The sequence below is a fragment of the Numida meleagris genome, chromosome 3 (genome assembly GCF_002078875.1).
Source record: "Numida meleagris isolate 19003 breed g44 Domestic line chromosome 3, NumMel1.0, whole genome shotgun sequence".
Taxonomy (NCBI): Eukaryota; Metazoa; Chordata; class Aves; order Galliformes; family Numididae; genus Numida; species Numida meleagris.
In genome coordinates this window covers 24,461,569-24,483,462 of record NC_034411.1, presented here as the reverse complement: position 1 = coordinate 24,483,462, position 21,894 = coordinate 24,461,569, and the positions used below count along the sequence as shown (strand labels likewise).

The following is a 21,894-nucleotide window of genomic DNA, read 5'->3' as shown; positions in this document are numbered from 1 at the left end:
CTTCAAAAAATGTCACTTGATGAATATCTCAGGCATCTTAACTTATTGGAGAAGAAGCCTGAACAGTAAAACTACTGTGTGCAACAACACATGGCTTCTTGCTGGATAGATTTCAATCATATTCTCATTTTTATAGCAGCTTTAATGAGATGTTATAGTTATTCAAAAGAAACAATATGAACATGTGAATATGATGGCAAAGCAACATTTCATATTAGCGAATTTGAAAGGCATAATTCTATGGAAATAAAGGATCTATAAAACAGCAGTTTTACTTGGAAAACAGAAGTGTTTACTGTTAGTTAATCTGTAGTACTGAAGAGCTGCATGCAGTATGGCATCACATGATTCTAATGGCCTCTTGAATGTTCAGTTGCAAATAAACTCTTCTGTTTTCACATACAAAGAGCAAAACAAACTAAATCTAAAAATACAAGAAGGAACTATGGTATTTTTTTTCTCTGAAAGACTACAGTGTTTGTAAAAGAAGAAGCAACTCTTAGAAAAGCCTATCCAACATGGCTCCAAATATGGATTTGCCTCTGTGAGGTTTATAGCAGGTGATTACAAAAAAAGAACCATTTATTTTGTATATTCTTCCAGTTGTAATCACTGTCACTGTCCCAGTCTGTATGGGGAGCACTGCGGTTGCTTCCTTCTCAAACTCCCAGAGGAATAAGTGTACATACTTCAGTACACACTAAGTAGTGCAAGGAGTGAATTTCCTAAATCTTATTCTTCACTGATCTCTCTCCAAGCACTTCTCTCTCTCAAGCTCTGACTCCAAACCTCAAGTCCTACTAATGCCGCTATGGACATAACCATTCCCAGAGTACTGTGTTGTTAGTTCTACCTATTTGACCTAACATGCAATTCTGTGGGAATGGAATACAATCCTTTACTCCATTTTAAGAAATGTCTCTCCTAAGTTATGAAATTTATAGACTGCTTTCAAAAATAAAGGAAAATATCTTACTTTTTGCACAGGATGAAAGATTTGACGAAGTTACCCTTATAAATCCAGGACTGCACAATGACAGTTATACTTGGTCCAAGTTATCAGTGCTGTTTACATTTGTTTCTGGCCCAGTCCCTCTAGTTTGTGTGAAGTTAGTGTAAAATTCCTACAACTTTTTATGCATTTACCATACATAATGTCTTGTCCTCTCTTTTTCTGTGATCTTTCTCCCAATCTTAACTCTAATTTTCAGCTCTTTTTCCACCCCTAGTTATGTTTCTTAGCTTTCAGCTGCCTTTTCTCTGACTCCTTCATACATTTCCTTGTCTCATAACCCTCCTTAGCCAGTGTATCTGTAATAGCGTTTGTAACAGAGAGGGTCTGTTGCATATGGCTTTGAGGGTAAAGCTGAGAAAACTAAGAGTGGGAAAGGAACACCTGTAGGGTGCAGGGTCCTCATTTTATTCCTTATTTTTTATGCTATGCCAGTATTGTCACAGTCTTACTGGCTTTAACCTATTTGTGTGTGCCTAATGAGTGTCTGACTTGAGCCGAGTGACTGGATGTAATATGTTGGCAAACAAAAACCACGGAAGAGGGTTGTGTTGAGGAACAAAAAGAGGAGCAAGTCAGAGGAAGAGGGGATTGTATGGGCTCCATGGGCTCTGTACTGCAGGTCCTCCCTCACAGTTGGGAAATAGGGTCCCCTCCAGCCTGGTGTCTCCCATCAGTGGTATTGCGTGGCCTCTGGTGATAAGAGACGTGTGGATTGGTCTTCAGCACAACCTCAAAACACTGCTTGGAGCCAGTACTGAATGCTTGGGTAACTCTAGCTACTTATGTTTCTTCTCATTCTCAACAATAATTTCCTTCTAGCCTATCTTTCAAAAGCCTTTCTTTACATTACAGTTCTTTCATTGCTTTGCAAGAGGTTACATCACATTACAAGACCGAAAAGCACAGTACAGCATAGTGTAACTTGACCCACATCTGACATTTCTTTGTGATGTGTCATATCAGAGTTGTAAAGCAAACATTGTCCTTTTCCTGTTTGGGCAGCAGTGACTGCTGTGAGTTGCCCTACCTTCTGCCTGGAAGTTGTGTAATTTATTAGACTAATGAGGATTCTGTACTGGACATAGGAGAAAACATAGTTATGAAGTTGTTCATGCTTTCTGGAGAGCAGCATGACAGAGAGTGGGCTCAGAATCAGTGCTGCTGAGGTTGCAGAGAAGCTGGCAAGAAAAGCAATAGCATTTACAGTTGTTGCTACTTGAGAATGAAAAGTGTTGAGGGAAAATATGTTAATGCACTGCTTTGTAATTTCTGTTGATTTTCTTTTTTGGCCTACTGAATTTCAACTCATTTTAAATATGCATCTACCAGAAGGGAGTGACCAGAGAAGGCTGAAATTACCCTTAAAAAAACCTGAAGATTAAGAGACTCTAGAGCATTCCACACTCTGTAAAAAAAAAAAAAATAAATCTCCTTGTATTGAACCTAAGCAAGACATGACAAACATCATCTGCTATATCCTACATCATGTTTAAAAGGACCTGTGTTAGTTCTTAGACGTGTGCACAGAAATGATAACCCCAGCTCTCACTGCACTGTGTGCTGACCTACTGCTGCTTACTGCAGGTCTGCCTTTCACATCCTCATAACTACAGACTGTATTTGGATTGACTATCACATGCTCAAGAGCCTGGATGTTCCCCGTGCAAGGATCAAGTGCTTCACGTTTTTAAAAGAAGACTTATCACTTTATCACCTTGGGGATTACAAGCATGAAGCCCTGATTTGAGAGACGTATGTGATAGTATGTCTCAAGGATTGTTTGCAGATAAAACATGCTTGGTGGGCCCCAAGTGCTCAGTTTAGAGTCCTGCCTCTATCCCTTTGAATGACCTCGAGCAGCTCATTTCACATTGCTGTGGCTCTGTTTTCCATTGATTTTTTGTTTGTCTGTACCTGGCAATATTCTGGAAGCTTCTGCATAGCACCCTGTAAAATGAGTTCTGATCTCATTTTGGCCATTAGGCCCTGGGATGTTCAACAGAGTAAAAATACTCTTAAGCAGATTTTTAACTCTTTCTCTGACCTGTCTATTTTAACAGACCACCACACCTTCCTGAAACATGTGGTTATTATTCCTGAAATATTCTGTCTGTACATTGGTCATTCTGGGTTTCTGCTGACAGGAAAAACCTAAGGGTAGTCACATCCATCACAAAACTATCATAATGTATACATTTTACAGCTTGAATGTAGAGGTAGTCGCATCAGCACAACCAAGATACTAGCAATGCAGCGGCAAAAAGAAGTAGCTGGCACAAAGGAATAAACAATTTCTTAAGCTGGCATTAGTGCTGGAGATATTTACATAAGTACCTGTGGCAATGCAGCAGGACATGATCTCTCTACATAAATCTAGCATTAATAAGTCAGTCCGTTCTTATATTACCAATAGCATAGTAACTTTTGTAACCTGAGTGGGGCATGGTGATCAGCCTAGCTGAAGCAAAACAGACCTTTGTGTTCTGTGGAGGCTTTTGAGCACAAGTCCTGCTCTCTGGCAGCAGTTTGTGCAGGAGTGCATGGGGAAAATACCCAAGAATGAATGTTGCATAGATATCCTGTATGCAGCTTTGGAGGCAATGAGGGTTGGAATGGGATGAGTTAGGGGAAATGGAGACATAGTCAATTAAAGGTGAACAAAAGTGGAGATTGTTTTGAGTTTCCATACTTACTTTCTCTGCAGGGAGGAAATATTCCCATATTATGGGTGCAATGTATAGAGTTAGCAGTTCTTCAGCTATAGAGGCTCATGTTTTTGAAGAAGATAATACTTTGTATCATAGTCTTATTATCCATACTTCCCCAGGTGAATAAGGTTACTGGAGTCACATCCCACCTTACAATGATACTATTAGAAAGTAAAAAGTAGGGTAGAAAGGCACTACAGAGGGACCTGGATAGACTCCATCGATGGGCCAAGGTAAGCCATATGAGTTTCAACAGGGCCAAGTTTTGGGTCCTGCACTTTGGTCACAACAACCCCAGGCAACCCCACAGGCTTGGGGAGGAGTGGCTGGAAAGCTGCCTGACGGAAAGGGACATTGGTGTGCTGATGGACAGTTGGCTGAATATGAGCCAGAAGTGTGCCCAGGTGGCCAAGAAGGTCAATAGCATCCTGGCTTGGATCAGGAATAGTGTGGTGAGCAGGACTAGGGAAGTCATCCTGCCCCTGTACTCGGCATTGGTGAGGCCCCACCTCAAGTACTGTGTTCAGTTTTGGGCACCCCAGTACAGAAAGGACATTGAGGTGCTGGAGCAGGTCCAAAGAAGGGCAACAAGGCTGGTGAAGGGCTTGGAGAATATGCCCTATGAGGAGCGACTAAAGGAACTGGGGCTGTTTAGTCTGGGGAAGAGGAGACTGAGGGGAGACCTCATTGCTCTCTTCAAATACCTGAAAAGTGATTGCAGTGAGAGAGGGGCTGGTCTCTTTTCAGTGGTGACAGGTGACAGGACAAGGGGAAATGGCCTCAAGTTGTGCCGGGGAGGTTTAGGTTGATACCAGGAAAAACTTCTTTACAGAAAGGGTTGTTAAGCACTGGAACAGGCTCCCCAGGGAGATGGTTGGGTCACCTTCCCTGAATGTGTTTAAAAACCGTTTGGATGTGGTGCTCGGGGACATGATTTAGTGGTGGGTTGTTAGAGCAGTATGGTTAGGTTGCAGTTAGACTTGATCTTGTAGGTCCTTTCCAACCTGAGCAATTCTATGATTCTATGATTCTATGATTCTATTATTTGAAATATCTTGCTTCCTCCAATATTTATCCTTTCTCTGTGGAAAATAGGTGAGACCTTCACGATTGCTACATATTAATTACAAAAAACCATCTGAACGAATAAGGACTTTGTCATTTTGAACCCAGTCTAACCAACAGTGAGATCTTCTTCAGCGGTTCTAACTTGCCAGAAGAGAAAACTAAATACAAAACAAAAGTTTGTATAACAACTACAAAAAAAATCACAAAACACACCTGTAAGATAGCTTGTGAGCCAGTTTTCAAGTTTATTTCATTTATTTAAGGATCCTTCTTTTACTCAAAATTTTGATAAATGAATATGCCACACAGTGTGGGAATTTTCTCATATATTTTAAAATGTTTCCTGTGTAGCTTCCTAGGTCTAGTTTTTGCCCTTGAAGAAACTAGGCAAATTGAGGATATATTTATTTAACTGGATGTTCACTGGCCTTATTAGAGATCCTACTTTAACAGGAGATGAAAAGTGTGCCTCAAGTGCTACTTCTTTCCATGCACTGCAAAGATGTGATAGTTGATCTAGATGTAAACGTTGACATTGCAGGTGGTGGTGTTTGATCGAATGAGTTGACCAAAGTGCTTGTACAGGAGCTCCAGACAATAAACACACAAGAAATGTGTGGTAAATTAAGTGGAGGCTTAATTGAAAAGTCTAAAAGTTCTGTTACATTCACAAGTCATCCTTTATTATCTCTGAAAATGCTTATTCTCAAGTCAGACAAAATGGAAATGGAGATTTGTCAGCACTTGTACATAGGTGTACAGGCAGTACCAGCTCAGTGCCTCCTCAGGACTGCAGACAGAACTGATTTTTTGTAGATGGATGGCACAACAAGAAGTGTTAGAGGTCAGGATGTCTAAATACAGGCTGGCTCTCACGGCCAGCAATGTCCCGCTCTGAGCTGGCTGTCACACAACCACCCCTCTCCAACCCACGGGGCTGCCTGGCTGCAGGAGCAGAGCAGCTGGGGCAGGCAGTGCCCAGGGCTGAGCCAGCCCTGTGACATTTGGTGTGCATCTCCAGACCACCTTGTGGAGTCTACTGAAAAGTAGCACACATGGCCAAGATTCTGGCTTTCAGTTTTCAAGTTGTAATGAAATCCCTTTTTGTTTGGATGTTCTATAAAGCCCTATGATCTATTTTAGCTGGATTACCAGGGGCAATTTTTTAAAAGCTGCACTGCCAAATGTGCTAATCCATCTCAAGTTACATCAAGGATATCCACAGCGTATGAAAGTGCAAGTTAGCCTGGCATCCTTAGAACTTGTAAGTAAACAAACAGTACACTGTATTACTCAGAGTGGGCTTAGAATATCTTCCACTTATTTAGTAAACATGCATCTGTATGTTACATAAAAGCATTCAGCAATGATTTTCAGGAAACCTCCTCTGCAGTTAAAGTGCTTTTTCTGTATTTCATAATGTTAAAAAATAAAGATGAGAGCAAACCAGCTGAAGAACTGCAAGCAGTGCCCTCTCTGCACAGCTTGAACTCTCCCTACATTTATCTGAAGCAGATGTTCCAGGCAGGATGCACACTACAGCCAGAGGTGAGGACGGAGGTGTACAGGACTTGAATCCATTTCAGTACAGCTCCCACATCCTGTTTACACATAGCTGCTGGCCTGAGAACAACACTGAGGGAAAAAAAAAAAGGAAGGGGTGGGGGTTGTGATAGGAAGGAACAGTTGATTGGAGTCTTGATACTGACACCGCTGCTAGGCATGTGCAGCGAGAGCACTGCAGATTGTGGTTCCCTCCACATCTCCCATTGCCAGCAACATTTTCTCTGCTACTTTGGCATGCTGTCTTCTGTCATAAGGAAGGGGAAAGGAAGAGAGGAAAAAAATAAAAAAAATAAAAGCTCACCTGCAGAGACACTATGCTTTCTCTGCTATTCAGCAATGCTCTGCAGATTGAAGGAGAAGCACAGCTGGAACTTACTGAGCTAACTTTTCTGTCTCATTAAAATCATGGGTGGATTTTTAACAGTAGGAAAGCTCCTGCTGAATCACTGATGGGCAATGAGAACTATTCATAATGCTAAGCTCCATTTAAACAGTCATTCTGTTGGAGGATGGATTTTGCAGGCTAGGTACTTACTGGCAATTTGATTTCTACATACACGCAGCAGTGAAAGGCCTGCTTTTTTCTGTGCATTGGATGTGCACTTCCATTTGAAGCCTCATTTCCTACAGCAATTCCATATCATCCAAGCATACTCCTGATTAATGTTTTGGAGATAGGAAGAGGAATATATATACTTTCTACTACTTTTTTCTTTTTTCTTTTTTTTTGACATTTAAACAAGATCAGTGAGGGCCCAGCTTTTCCTTGTCAAAGCTTCATCAAGCTGCTAATGGCAAATTTCCCAGGAGGCAGAAATGGAAGAAGCATTTTTTCGAGGTTGTTTTTCATAAAGTTCACAACAGGGGCTGGGAACACTATGTATCAGTTAGGTGTCCCTGTAATATTATATTCTGCAGAGATCTACTACTGGCTTCACATCTCCATGGTCATGCACAGATACAACATGGGGTAGCTTGAAGAACATATATCTTCCTCTGCTAAAATGGTATGAACTTATCAACACTACAAGTGTCTCTTCAGCTCGCATTTTAAAATACTTGAGAAGCAGAATGTGCGTGTGACACACTCAGTACTAGAAGTAATGAACTAATTTATTTTACTAGGACAGTATAAAAGAGGCTGAAAATTTATTTAAAAGTCTAGAAAACTACATTATTGTTGGGTTTTATAATCTATTTTATCTCCTACAAATGAGAACATAAAATAGTAAAATTGCAACGTAAGAGTTTTTACTTCTTTCATCCCTGAACAGACCAACTTCTTTACCACTGCCATTTGTTTTTCTTTTAAAGAAAAAAAAAATTGTACTCAAGACTCCTCTTTTTTATCCATTAAGTTTCAGCAGGAGACAGCAACTTTTAAACAGTTTTCTGAGGTAGGCTGCATTTCCCTGGATGCCTTACTTTTTTTTATTATACTTGCATTATTTTGTTATCGAAGCCACTACTGTGGCATCTGGCTTTGATTTTCTTATTTCAAATTCTCTAAAAGACCAGAAATTTGGGGTGAAATTGGAAGTAGAAGAAATATTTTAATTCTGTTTTATTCTTAAGCCTTTCTTTTAAGCTTCAATTTATGTTGTGCTTGAAATTCAATCTTCAGATAAGGAACAACAGTCAATCTCTTTGTTGGTTCCCCTTTGTACAAAACTGCCTATCGAGTTCCTTTTTCTCTGAAAAGACTATAAAAAAGACAAATTAAGACCTTACTATATTATTACTACTTATCACTTCTCACATTTATGTAGCTTTTTATTTACAGTGTTCGTTAAAAACTTTTCAAACTGCGTGTGGAAAAAGCACCACATCAGTACTAGAAAGTATCTGTCTCAGGGTCAGGCGGAAACTGTCCGCAAAGTGTTTAATTTTGTGTCACAAAAAGCTTTAGAACAGGATGAAGCAATCTAATTGGAAATGCAGACAATAACTGGAGAAGGAGGCTATTTTATCTTTCGTAATATTTTCGGTTTCCATATTTTTTACAGCATTTCATTGAAGAATATGGTCTTTTGCACCATATTTTGGTGGGATCTTCAAGCATCTGGCATAGAATTCAGTGTTAAAGAAGTTCATGAAAACTAAAATGTTTTAAAGAAAAACAATTACTGGTAGACAAACAGTAACACACAATTTCCTGACTTTTAAGCCTTTGGCCTTCAAAGAGAGGTTATGCTTTGCTACTGCTACATGGAAATACCCCCAAGATGGTCCCTAATAATAGGGACTAATACTATAATAGCATAGTATCAAAGATGTGTAGGAACTGGAGAATGACAATCAAATTAGGGGTATAATGCGAATATCCCTTTCTAGTCAAAAAGGCAATATCAGATGAAAAGAGCCAGGGAGACAGCATGGATATCAGCTCAGTGTTACACAGTATGAGCTTTAAACCAAACTCCACTTCTATTCACCTTTCACTAGAATCTCAAAAAAAAAAAAAAAAAAGTAAGATCATTAAATTTGATATCCTTAGAGATATAAAAAGTAACATGTTAACTACAAGAAAATACATGCTGCAACAGAAGAGACTCAGCTAGGGAGTATGAATATTATATACGAGCATTTTGCAATGGTTTCCAACAACTGAATATCCGAAGTGATCCTCCTTATTTGGAGTAAAAAAAATGATGTACCTTACTGTGCTGACAGTTATACAATATATGAGATGGCAGATTTTGCTCCAAGAAATCTGTTGTCCTCTGATGGGAATAGTCACTAATGTTTCAGTAATTTCCCCTCAGTTAAGTTTTAGAAAGCTTTTTAATTCTAAAAAAGTAATTTTCTTTTTTGTCTTTTGAATTGTAGGAAATAAATAAAGTTAATATTTATGTATACCTGAGGATATCTTTTTTTTTTTTTTTTTTTCCTACTGTAGCAGAAATGCTAAGTCAGGGCCTGAAGCAGTGACGGAGCACCTGGTAGGAAGGCAGGGCCAACCCAGGGGAGCTCAGGTGCAAGCAATGCCCCTGAGTGACTGGAAGGGGGTGGAGCCAGGATCCACCGCTTCCCAGACCTCATTTAAGGGTTGGCAGTGAAGGTAAGGGTGTCTTGCTAGGGATTGCTGCCTGCTGGAGGCCTTCCCAAGGTAAGTAGAGTTTCTTCTTTTGTTTCTGTGCCCACAGCTGCTGCACTGGGGCTTGTTCTCATTTGCTGTAGCCTAAGATTGTCAGTCCCCTACTGTTGCTGTACTTTCCATTGTGTTATAGCGTTACAGCTACTATTTTTTCTTGCATCTGAGCTTTCTCTAAGTGATTTCCTGACTGAGCTGATTCTTGACCTGTCACAAATGCTGTGTTTTCTCAGTTTTTTCTTCTTCTTTCCCTTATTTCCAATGAACATTATCAGCAGTCCTGTTTTCATCCTCTTGTAACCCCTTTCTCTTTCTAATATAGAAACACTGTCAGCTCCTTTTCTTGATTATGATAGTTCTTTCATGGTTGCTTAAGAGTTCCAGGCCTTCATGGCTGAAGTCTTTCATTTCTCATACAAAATAAAAAAAATGTGGAAGGGCTGTAGGAAAGCTATACTACTTTCTTATCCAAAAGAAGGATGAAACCTTGGATGAGACACGCATCAAGGTGATGACACTTTTGTATGTAGGGTTGAACTGGACTGTGCTTATCGCCAGCAGATAATGTATGTCCACAAGGAGGATGCATCTAGGTGGTTTTCTTCCATAGAAAGGAAAAAGTCTGAACATCTATGGTAACTGAGCTATCTGAATCACCTTGATCAGTAGTTTCACTTGAGCACAGGGTGGATGCTATGAAACAGGCTAAATTTATACTTAAGGTAGATAATAACTAATAACTCAGATTTACAGATATTCAAAAATTCTAGAAAGTGTAAGAAATGAATTGTCAATTAAATATTTTTACCAAACTGAAACATATCCACAGATGTTTCATGGACAAATACTAGTTAATTACAAACTCTAGCATATCAGTATAAACATTCTCAGAGTGACATTTCTGTGCATCTAATCTAATAATACTGAGGCGGAATATAAATATTTCAGCAGCCCAAGCGCCCACAAAAGCAGTAGAAAATCACAGGCAGCTAACACTTTGCCATTCACACTTGTTTTCTGGGTAGGCTGAGGAATTTCTTTAGCTTTTTCTGCTGAGATGATGAGTCTGGACAGGGATCACTATCACTTCAGTGGCAGATTAATAAGAAATTATGTGGAAAACATTAAAAGCATTTGGCATTTATACTAGTCTGCAATAATACTGAATGGTGGTCATTCTCTTGAAGGGGATAAATACTTCAGTAATGCTTAATGTTCAGTTTGCAGTCATTCTTCTGGAATGGCAGAAACTCAGAAATACAATTATGAATCTTATGTGTCTGATGACAGTTTTAATTCCATTAATTGTGGACTTGGCCGCTATGAGAATTTCTTATTCTTACTACAATTTTTCTGCTTTGATAAGTACAGAAACACTCAGTTTAAGTTACGAGCGATACATTAATTCACATTGCTTACGCTCTCTGGTTGTGAACTTTACTTGTCATTTCATAGTTAATGACTTTATTGTAAGAACATAAGAGAAACAAAAGATAATGATAGAATAATTTCAGCTTGTTTAGCCTTGAAAAGCATTATAAAATATAAAGTAAGGAAGGTTAGTGAATCCAGTGCTGCAGATAGAAGATTATAAGCATGCCACTGCCTGTGAAGTTTTCATATTTGATCTTTTTGTGATTTTTAGTGCAGAAAAAACAGGCTTTACTCTCAAAATACAAAGTGCTGCTACTAGATTGGGCACTCATCAGAATAACAACATATACACTCCATAAAAACAAAATAAGGTTATGACTTCAAAAGATCATCTGTTGTTACCCCCATTTTCTGCCACTTTTTCCAACCCTGTGTCCCAAGTGCAGAATAACTCAATTTAGCTGATCACTAACTTTTGTTAACGACACTTCTTGTTTAAGTGCCAGGAGTTGAACTCTGATCTTATCTGATAAGATAAACACATCCTTTAAAATATTTAAAGATATAACTATTAATTGAGGAAATTATATTTACAATGCCTATCAAGCCCTTTGCACAATTGTACCCTGAAACTAACTATAGCTGCCCGTGAAAGAAACGAATGCAGGAAGATTAAATACATAATTAAATACAAATCTGAGGATACTGGTCAATGAGGTACATTTACACACACTCTAACATTTCAGATGTTAATTGCAATGTTTACAGTGCTTCAATGATGATACATTTTTAACAATGCTGTCATTAGTGCTGTTTTAAAACATGGAGAAAATAGACATAGCTAGAGACATTGAATTCCTCAGCCTTTTACTTAGGTAAGAAAATCAGTAGCCTGTGTGGAATTTGCATGGTAGGAAAGAGGAAAATAATAAAAGTCTGCAGTGGAAAAGTGAAATATCATGAGGAAGTCTGCTTTATGTTTATGACTGAAAATAAATTACTCTGTCATATCAACTGAACTGTCTGACAGGTGTTGGTTGTTTGTTTGTTTTTAGGGAGCACTGTATTATTCAAAAAACATCTGCTAACTGGAAAACCATTCAGGAGCATGGCTTGTATAAGAAATAGTGTTGCCAGCAGGAGCAGGGAGGTGATCGTCAGCCCATGCTCAGCTCTGGTGAGGCTGCACCTTGAGTACTGTGTTCAGTTTTGTGCTCCTTACTGAAGAAAGACATCGAGGCCTCTGAGCATGTCCAGAGAAGGACAATGAAGCTGGCGAGGGCTCTGGAGCACAGGCCTTATGAGGCGTGGCTGATGGAGCTGGGATTGTTCAGTCTGGAGAGAAGGAGGCTCAGGGGAGACCTCAGTCTCCTCTACAACTACTTGAAAGGTGGCTGTGGCGGCGTAGGGATCAGCCTCTTCTGTGTAACTAGTGACAGGACTAGAGGAATGGCTTCTAGTTGCACTAGGAGAGGTTCAGGTTGGATGTCAGGAGAAATCTGCTCTCCAGAAGAGTCATCAGGTGCTGGAATGGGCTGCCTAGGGAGGTGGTAGAGTCACTGCCCCTGGAGGTGTTCAAGGAACATCTAGACATGGTACTAAGGGACATGGTTTAGTGGGGAATATCGATGGTAGTTGATGGTTGGACTAGATAATCTTGGAAGTTACTTTTCCAACCTTGGTGATTCTATGATATCAGTCTCATTTTATGTTTTATTGTGCGGCTTCCCCTTGTTTGTCCTCAGTTTGTTCCACAGTACCTGCACGTTCAGAGGGGAACCAACAAAGTTAGCCTTTGATGTGCAGATGAATTGGCCTTCAGATATTCATTTGCATTACACACACATCGATCTTAAGTCTGTATGCACCATATCTATCTTATCTCTATGTATCTGTACCTATATCATCTGTCCATCTTAACTTCAGTTTTACTGATAAGTTTGTTCAAATCAGAGTGATGTGTACTAGACAGATAAAAACTTGGTCAGACCTCAAAACTGAGCCTTCTGTGAGCATAAGGTTGGACTAGAGACCTCCTGAGGCCCCTTCCAACCTACATTATCCTCTAGTCCTAGGATTAGGAAAGGGAAAGGATAGGGTCCATTTATCCCAGAAGAAAAGTGTCCTCATTTCATGATGCTGATTTCTTATAATCTCTGCACTCTAAAAGAACAAGTGCAGAAGTGGTAGGTAAGCACACAGGACAATCTCCTTGCAAAATAAGTAACAACCCAAAACACTTCAGTACTGAGGAAATCCCTGAAGCACAGGAAAATCCAGCAACTATCCCCAAACTAGCAAGGAGGAAATGGGTAGAAGTAAAATCCAGCTATGGTTTTGCACTCCTGGAAGGCGCAAATAATCATTAGGAAAGTATTTCTTCCTCATACGTTTATGTATTGGCATCTTGAATATGCCAAGTCTCTCTTTCCCATAAGAGAAATTGTAAAGGTTTCAAAAAGTAATTTATTTATAAAATACTGCTTTATCTTGATTTTAAGATCTCCTGGAGCTGAACTGTCTAATGGTTTTCCCTTAATTTCTCCCTCTCTCAGATTTGCAGGATGACTAACATGAATGAGGAGATGTAACTCTATCAAATACAATGTAGGAATGGGCTTGGGGGAATAATGTGAAGTATTACCCTATCAGACTTTCTGGATACAGTTCCATGTCTACTTGAGCCTTTAAAGTAAACAATGAGAGGAACGAGTAAGTGGCATCTCAGAGGTAAATGTTCCCTAATATTAGCAGCTCTGCTGCCACCTCAGTGATAAATCAGAGGACATGCTACATGCTGTTTGAAAAAATATTTTCTACAGCCTGGTCTCAATGGCATAAGATAGAACAGATTAAAAAAAGGTGGAAGAAGGTAATGCCTGGTCAGTCATGTAATGTTAAGAACAACATAGTAGTTTGTAAGTCACCTGGCTATTTGCAGCTATTTCCCCAGTGAGAAGCACTATTGGTAAACTCTACTAATAAACAACAGTTTATTACAATATGAGAAATAACATATTTCATTTTTAATAGTGTCATTGATTCTAAAGGAACAGCTAGTTTACTATATGTCTTCCAACTGGAAAAAAAAAAAGGCATTCATGTTCTATGGCCTTCATCCTATTGATCCTACTTATTGGCTATTTAATGGGAAGGGATAAACCTGTATCTCTGGAAAACCGAAGATCACTCTGCACTTCTGTATTTGTCCTTATTGCAAGGTCTCTGCATACGGCATTGTAGGGTGACTCAATTTAGTTCCAGTCATTGATATAATACGACAAGATATTATGTCTCCTTATGTCTGTATTATATTAGATTGTTTTATATTAAGATCTCCAGGTAAGTAATCACACTCTATTGTGCTAGATGTTGTATAAAGATTCATCAGAAAAGTCAGTCCATAGTCCAGACAATCTATAGTCTAGGTCAGAGAGGGTAATAGAAAACTTAGCTAGCCCTTTGATCCAGTAAAGTTCACAAATAGAGGAACAGAATTTAAACAACTTAACAAATTCACACAGGAAGTATATGGAGGAATAAGGAACAAATAATTTCTGGGCTCGGTTCTGCTTTCACACAGGACAAATTTGGAAAAGTTCAGGTCTGTGCTTGGGTCACGAACCAACAGAAAGTAAAGCACTGGGTTACGCTCCCTGAATGTCAGGCTCATCTGAGATTTATAAACGGTTGGCTTTACACCAGACTATTCTAGACTGTAACAAACTATTTACTAAAATAGCTTGAGGAATCAGAGGATTATTGCCTTCATTTAATTCTTTCCTTTAGACAGTAGCTCCCTTTCAGGTTGAAGTAATGATACTATTTTTGTGAGAACAGATCTTCAATTTAGCAGTTTTTTTTCTTTTTTAACCTCTTAGTGACATGTCAGTAGAACTAAACTGGTCAGATGTCTCAGTTGCTATGGTTCATGCAGATTTTTAGATCGGTCAGAAATTAACGGGGGAGATGTCACCACAACAACATTCATTTGTCTGAACCAGAACATCGCTGCTACAGAAAGTGAGGTTGGCTCAGTACAGTGCCTATGTTTGGGTAATCTTGATGCAAACAAAGCTCCAAAGTTCACTCTTTAGATCAGCTTTACATCTCTTTCTGCATGAAGAAAGGCAGAACGTATATATTGTAGGCTAGCATCAGACCTGTATATATTATATATAATTTATGCAAACTTACAATTCCTCCTGCAATCTGGTGTTGGCCTGGAAGACAGATATGAAGAAGGAAGAGATTTAAATTGAATAGAATAGACATTCTAATAATTTTCAAATACAAATGAGACCTAATGCTGATTTTGAATATAGATATTAGTATTAATCTTCCCAGCAGTGCGTGCACATCATCCGCATTCAGAAAAAGTTGCTTTTGTTTACCAGTTCTTCTGTTACTTTGGACTCTGTAATAACAAGTAATTACCTCACAGGTTACACTTTCTGCTACTAGAAAACCATAATGTAGTTGCTGTCACTTAAACCTGGTGGGATGGTTTCTACAAGTGGAGTGTGGCTACTGACATCTACAAGCTGCTCAGGCTGGGTGGGGCTCTAAGCAACCTGATCAAGCTGTAGATGCTGTTCATTGCAGTTGGACTAGATGACCTTAAAGCGTCCCTTCCAACCCAAACCATTCTGTGATTCTATGACATATTCATAAGAAATGTATGCATATATATTTGGATGAAATTGACATTTTTTTAGATCAGGCTTAATGCTTGCTACAGCTGAATTAAAACAATCTTCAGAAGCTTTTGAGTTCTTTGAAAGTGAAGGGATTTATAAATCCAGAGCTGGAACAAAATTAATTGCAAACCTTAAAAGACAGATAATGTTTCCAAAACATCAGGACAAGTATGACCTTACTGTAAAACTATGTGCTTTAGCCTCTGGGTAGAAGTGGTGGATGAGAGGTTTATTTATGTTTAGGTGTGTAAATAAACAATAAGCCTTTGGATACTCTTCTAATATTTCAAATGCAGTCTGCCAGCAGTCTTTTATTTCTGTTATTGCTTTGGGACATTAAGACCACGGAAACACAGCTAAATTAGATGTTGTAAATGCAGAAGTATTTGTGGCCCCTCTTGGTTTCACATCTGAGGGCCTTGATTCTGCTGAACGTGTGCTTCATTTAAAGGTAGGATAGCAGCAGTCCGGCATGCTGCCCCTAGACTAAACTGTTTTTCTGTGTAAAGGCAGCGGAACTGGGTCCTTGGTTTTAATCAATCTGATGATCTGAGAATGATAATCCAATAATGATCATGACTAGCTTGGAAGTAATTCTGGGAAAATACTGAATGCACTTACTTATATGAAGTGGGTGGGTTTTTGTTTTTTTTTTTAGCTGTAGGAGGAGTAAAACTATCTTGGTCATAGAGTGTTCCACAGTAGATCTTATAGTGGTAAAATATGTCTGAAAGAATGAGTCATAAAGACAATCAATTATCACAAAGTCATCTCTTTGTCACATATAACTTTTCCAAATCCCAAGCCTTTCTCAAGTATTTCTTTAATAAGCATTACTGTATTACTTAGAAAGCATTAAAACAATAACAAAAAAAATCCTCCAGATTACTATAGCCTCTGAAATAATCATAACCAATCACTGGACAGTGTTTTTGTGTTGTCTGCGATCAATTGGTTTTTATACACAGGGACAAAATTAACAGTCTGATACAGATATAATGTCTGCACTTAGCCTGGAAGCAACTAGTACGATTGAAAGAGCCTGTTCTGGAGTTGCAAATGCTGTATTATACCCTTCATAGCACTCTGCTGTAGTCCAGGTTTAGACAGAGAGCCATATGAATTCCACATTAATCCCTTCCAAAGTTAGATGTGATAACATACAAGCGTGCAGATGCTTCAGTAACCATCCTTTTGTATGGTATTCTACTAATTCATCAAGGAATTAGGAGTTTTGTTCTTTCTTCAAGCTGAGAATGCTTGAATCCATATATTTCATATGTTACTGAAGTGCTTAGGCCATGAGGTATTCTGGTTAACTTGTTCTCCACCCTTTCTCTTGAAGTACAGCCAGAAATGCTGCATCGTGGGCCAAGAGGAGTACAGCCAAGAAGAAACCTGACTCTAGCTTAAGGTTCAGGCATTTCATTAGAAAAGGAAGGAAAAAAAAAAAGGGATGCCAGCACTCTTCCCTAGTATGTGTGCATATTATATAACTATTAAAACAGTCCTGACAGCAGGGTAGGAGCCATAAAGTCCATTATTAAGGACTCACATGAGAAGACCACTCAGTATGTTTTGTCTTTTTCTGCTCCTAGTAGCTCTGAAACATACAGTTTCAAAAAAATCTTAGTCTGTCCTTTCTCAAGTCTAGAGGTAATACTGTTGCAGCATTTGTTTTTTTTTTTCTTTATTTTTTTCTTTTAATTAACGCTTGATTCCTCTTAGAGCTTTTCAGCATGCTACCAAGTGCTTGGTTGCCAACCAAACCATCACCTTCCAGCAGTTACACATTTGGAAGACAGTTTACTTAAGCTATTTATTAAGGAAATATATGTACACTCATTTTAATCATCTGCCAACACCAAATATGATGCAATGCTAAAGGTTAAAATGAGAAGCAGAGTAAACTTCTTGTGTAACATTTTTAGAGTATAATTAACAAGAGTACTCACAGATCTTCACATTACTGCTTCATGCTACTTTGTATCTGATACATACTGCTCACACAAATAACTAAAGATAATTCTTACCCTCAAAGAAAGGCATGCTAAGTAAACAAGGAAGATAAAAAATTAAATAGGAAATCAAAGTAAGAGTGCAAGGTTACCTACCTAAAATAAACAACAGCAGAGACTGACCCAGCAATACATCCTATGTTTCTGGCACCCTGCTCAGTGCCCAATATGCTATACACAGTTTCATATCTGGATAAGTTTTGCTGTTCAACATACATAAATTCCATAAAACCTCTGTTTAAATAAAGTCTTCCCTTTCATGAAATTAGACAAGCTATTAATATTGTACCTTAAGAACAATGCTTCATAGCGCTTCAAGCCTCACCGACTTCTCTTTCCAAAGAGAAACACAAGCATTATTTGATCTGTGAGCATGGATGTTTACATAGACATTTAGAATATAGACTAGATACTTATACGCACATATATGTACATGTATATATAGGAAATTCTGCTATTCATAACTGAACAATATTCCCACTAAATAGTAAAGAATTAAGACTCTCTGAGAATATTGTTCTATAGGGAAGACATTTAACCCTGCCTGAAGTACAGAATATCTTCTTGGATCTCCTTCAGCTTTGCTGCATATGCAACTACTAATTCAAGTCTCAGAAAATAGAAACAAAGAAGAGGAAGCTTATAAACAGTATTTTGCTTGACAAACATAGGAAAAATCTCCCTAAGGTATTACATTGAAAGATAGTGGAAAATCTTGACCTTTCTGTGGTCAGGATTATGTTTAGACCATACTGTATATGATATGATCTCTTAGAGGGGCATCTTTTTAAGGGTCAGCTGCTCACAAAGAAGGTTAATGTTTACTGGCATGTACAAAATGGGCACTGCAAAGCCTCAGTCAACTGGAAACCTTTGTCAGTTGGAAGCCTAATTAGATTACTTCAGCTTAATTATGTATTGTGTTTAATAACAGTTTAACAGAGGCTAACTAATATACTTTAAATGCCTTGGTCTTACAATTATGTTTAGTCTAAAATAGTCTATATGTCTTATGTAGAGATATTGCTCAGTTTCCATAAAATATATATTAATATTACTGTATTACACAAACTCATTTGTGAAATATGATGTCAACTATTTTATTCAATTTTTGAACAAAAAGTGAATAGTTGCTATAGCAATTGTTACATCATAGCATATTAGCATACAGTTCAGAACAGTGATGGCTGATGTTTTAAGTATTTTGTCACCTGTATAGTATAAGCAGGAGAGTACACGCTTAAGAAAAACTGAAAACTACAGCCTACCTGCTGACACATGGTTTGACACTGAATTCAGGAGCAGCAGACAGAAGATTTCCTGGACAATTTTCAAACTGAACTGAGAACAAAAGCATACAAAAATAAAGAACCAAATGCATTTAAGATGTATAATTAAATTTTCTAAGTTTTTTTTTTTAAACAACTGTGTGAAAATAATAGAGTTCTTCTCAGTTCAAGTATGAGCTCTTCCCAGAACATTGCTACATGACTCCGACATGGCCTGAAGGAAACGAGACGTTTATTGGCCTCTTGATTTGCTCTGTTTTGCCACTTTTATATACATGTAATTATTCACAAAAGAAGCTCCGTTACCTGTGTTGGGTAGAGCAATGCTTGACACAGATTTCTGTCAAGAAGTCCCGTATCGTCAAAAGTATGTGTAAAATTATTTTTCCTTCTATGTTACGTTCAATAGAATAAATTGCGTATTTAATGTTATGTCTGCATAGAGAAAGGTTTTTCTATTTTCCATTAAATGCAACAGAGTGCAAGAAAAGGAAGCATCAAATTCTCTCAAAAAGGTGTAACTCTTTGATTTCTCCCCTTTCCAGTTCTTGCTTGGTTGATTCATTTTTTGTTCCCTGGAAAATTCCTTACAACATGGCTACGAATCTCATCAGTGTATTCCAGTAACAGGAAATAACACAGAAAAAGACTGAAAGTGATTGCTTGACGAAAAGGTATTTCTTTACTACCCACGCCCAGATATCTTGCCTTCAGCCCATCCTAACTCAATTAGGAGTAGTAGTTGGAATGTTTTAAATTACTGCAATTGCTTTGGCAGAAGGGGAGGAAGATAACAGAACTGAACTGTGTGGGACTTATCCAAAGTAACTCAGTTAGATGTTCTAAAATAACTGTTACCTATACCATGATATAGTGGTGATAGCTATGTTGGAAATGGCATTTATAAAGCACCTTTGACCATTTCACCTGAACCTAGATCACTAATCCATCTGGCCCAGGACAATATCCAACACTCTCAATCTGTCAACAGTTCCAAGCAGCTGCCATCTCAAAAATAAAGCCAGACTTTCAGACAAATGTCTTCTTTCCCTCAAGATGTTATTTTCTTTGCTGCTCCTCTCATAAATTCCACTGTTGTGATGTGGGATCAGTAACTGGTCCTTGACAAGGTGACTGAAGAAGTGGCAGATCCAGTAGCTGATAAACCATTTTAAACAGAGATAAAAGATTAGTTACACTCATGATCTGGGACTCCCGATTCTAAAGAAATATGGGAATAATTTCTGCCCAAAATCAGAAGTGAAACATTATACTTAAAACTGCAAAGAGGGTGCATAAATCCTACTTTGACATTTTTCAGAGATTTTAAGATATTTTTGCTTACATGCTTATGAAAACTCCCATGGGAGAATGTTCCATTTTTACTGTAATACTGCAGTCACTGGAATTTAAATTAATATTTCTATGTGAGAGGAAGTGACGACAGGAGTCTGAGTGAGACAAGAGTAAGGAACTCCACTGGTCCCATTTACTTCAAACTTCCATCCACAAAGTTTCACCATTTTTAACAGAACCAGAATTATATACCTGGGTTAAAAGCAAGATCATCCAATGGTATGGACTAAAGGGTGGTTGTGTGAACACACGCCTCCTACAGAACACAGAATTTCCTCTTCTTGAATGCCTCTTCCCTCTAGGTGAGCTCCTCCAGCACCTCTCTCCTGAACTGGGGGAAAACTGTTGCAGCTTTTAAAAAGCAACAAAATCCTTCCTCAGCACGTCCTGTTAGTTCCACCTTGTTTGACCATTTTATCTCCATATGCTTTTAAAAGAAACTTTCATGACGAAAGCATCTTTTGTGGGACTCTTCCTCTTCCTTCTACTACTCCTATTGCCTCAGCCAGATTGTGAGGGTCAGCACTAAGCTCAAAGACCTAAAGGACTATGGCTACATCAGCAGCTCTCAACAAGACTAATTAGCTTAAGGATCGCTCCTTTCTGATGCTTTCCAACTATTTCCAGGTGTAGAACTAGCTGGTTCAAATATTTCTGAATCATTATGTCCATGGTACACCACAAAGATGCCCCAATAACACAATGTCCAGAACAGCGTCTGCCTTGTGCTTTTAAATCTGCCCATAGCATACTGTTACAGAGGATAAATGTAGCTACATCTAGTAGAAGAGGTTAAACTTGTGCAGGGGCTCAACATCAAAATTTTAAGACTTTTCATTAAACAGATATTTATTCTCTTCCAGTTGGCTGACATTTTCAACTTGAGGTAAACTGATTTTCCAGTTGCAGAGAGGCAAAACAGCAGTACCAAGAAAACTGTTTAATATACGCTAAAAACATTTAAAGTCATTTCCCCTGTATTCTTCAGAAACATTGCAATAGCAGCTAAGTGGTGGTTGGAACTATGGTTTTATCTGTACTGATTTTTCTGTTACCTGGATCTTCATAGAATCATAGAATCATAGAATCATAGAATCATAGAATCATAGAATCATAGAATTAGCTAGGTTGGAAAAAACCTACAAGATCACCTAGTCCAACCATCCACCTACCACCAATAACCCACTAAACCATGTCTCTCAACGCTATATCTAAACGTTTCTTGAACACCTCCAGGGACGGTGACTCCACCACCTCCCTGGGCAGCCCATTCCAGCGCCTGACCGCTCTTTCAGAAAAGTAGTGTTTCCTAATGTCCAGCCTAAATCTCCCCTGGCGCAACTTGAGGCCATTCCCCCTTGTCCTGTCACCAGTTACAAGAGAGAAGAGGCTGACTCCCAGCTCACTACAACCTCCCTTCAGGTAGTTATAGAGAGCGATGAGGTCTCCCCTGAGCCTCCTCTTCTCCAGACTGAACAATCCCAGCTTCCTCAGCCACCCCTCATAAGGCCTGTGCTCCAGGCCCCTCACCAGCTTCGTTGCCCTCCTCTGAACATGCTCCAGGCCCTCAATGTCTTTGCAGTGAGGGGTCCAAAACTGGACACAGTACTCGAGGTGGGGCCTCACCAGGCATGAATACAGAGGGAGAATGACTTCCCTACTCCTACTGGCAACACTATTTCTGATACAAGCCAGGATGCCATTGG

At 38.8% G+C, this 21,894-nt stretch overlaps 1 protein-coding gene across 10 annotated transcripts in view; it reads right to left on the bottom strand.

Moving 5' to 3' along the window:
* MTA3 (metastasis associated 1 family member 3) overlaps positions 1–21,894 on the bottom strand; it is a 696,451-nt gene that overhangs the window by 47,370 nt on the left and 627,187 nt on the right. The window contains exons 32-34 of one of the 10 annotated variants that reach the window (XR_002436303.1): positions 18,812–18,884; positions 17,833–17,876; positions 16,120–16,252 (exon numbers count right to left, since the gene is read on the bottom strand). The exons of 6 other annotated variants lie outside the window; for them this stretch is intronic. The gene's annotated coding sequence lies outside the window, so the exon portion shown is untranslated. Of the gene's footprint in view, positions 1–16,119; positions 16,253–16,281; positions 18,885–21,894 lie in introns of those variants that run through there. 3 more of the 10 variants (XR_002436304.1, XR_002436302.1, XR_002436300.1) reach the window with 3 other exon arrangements.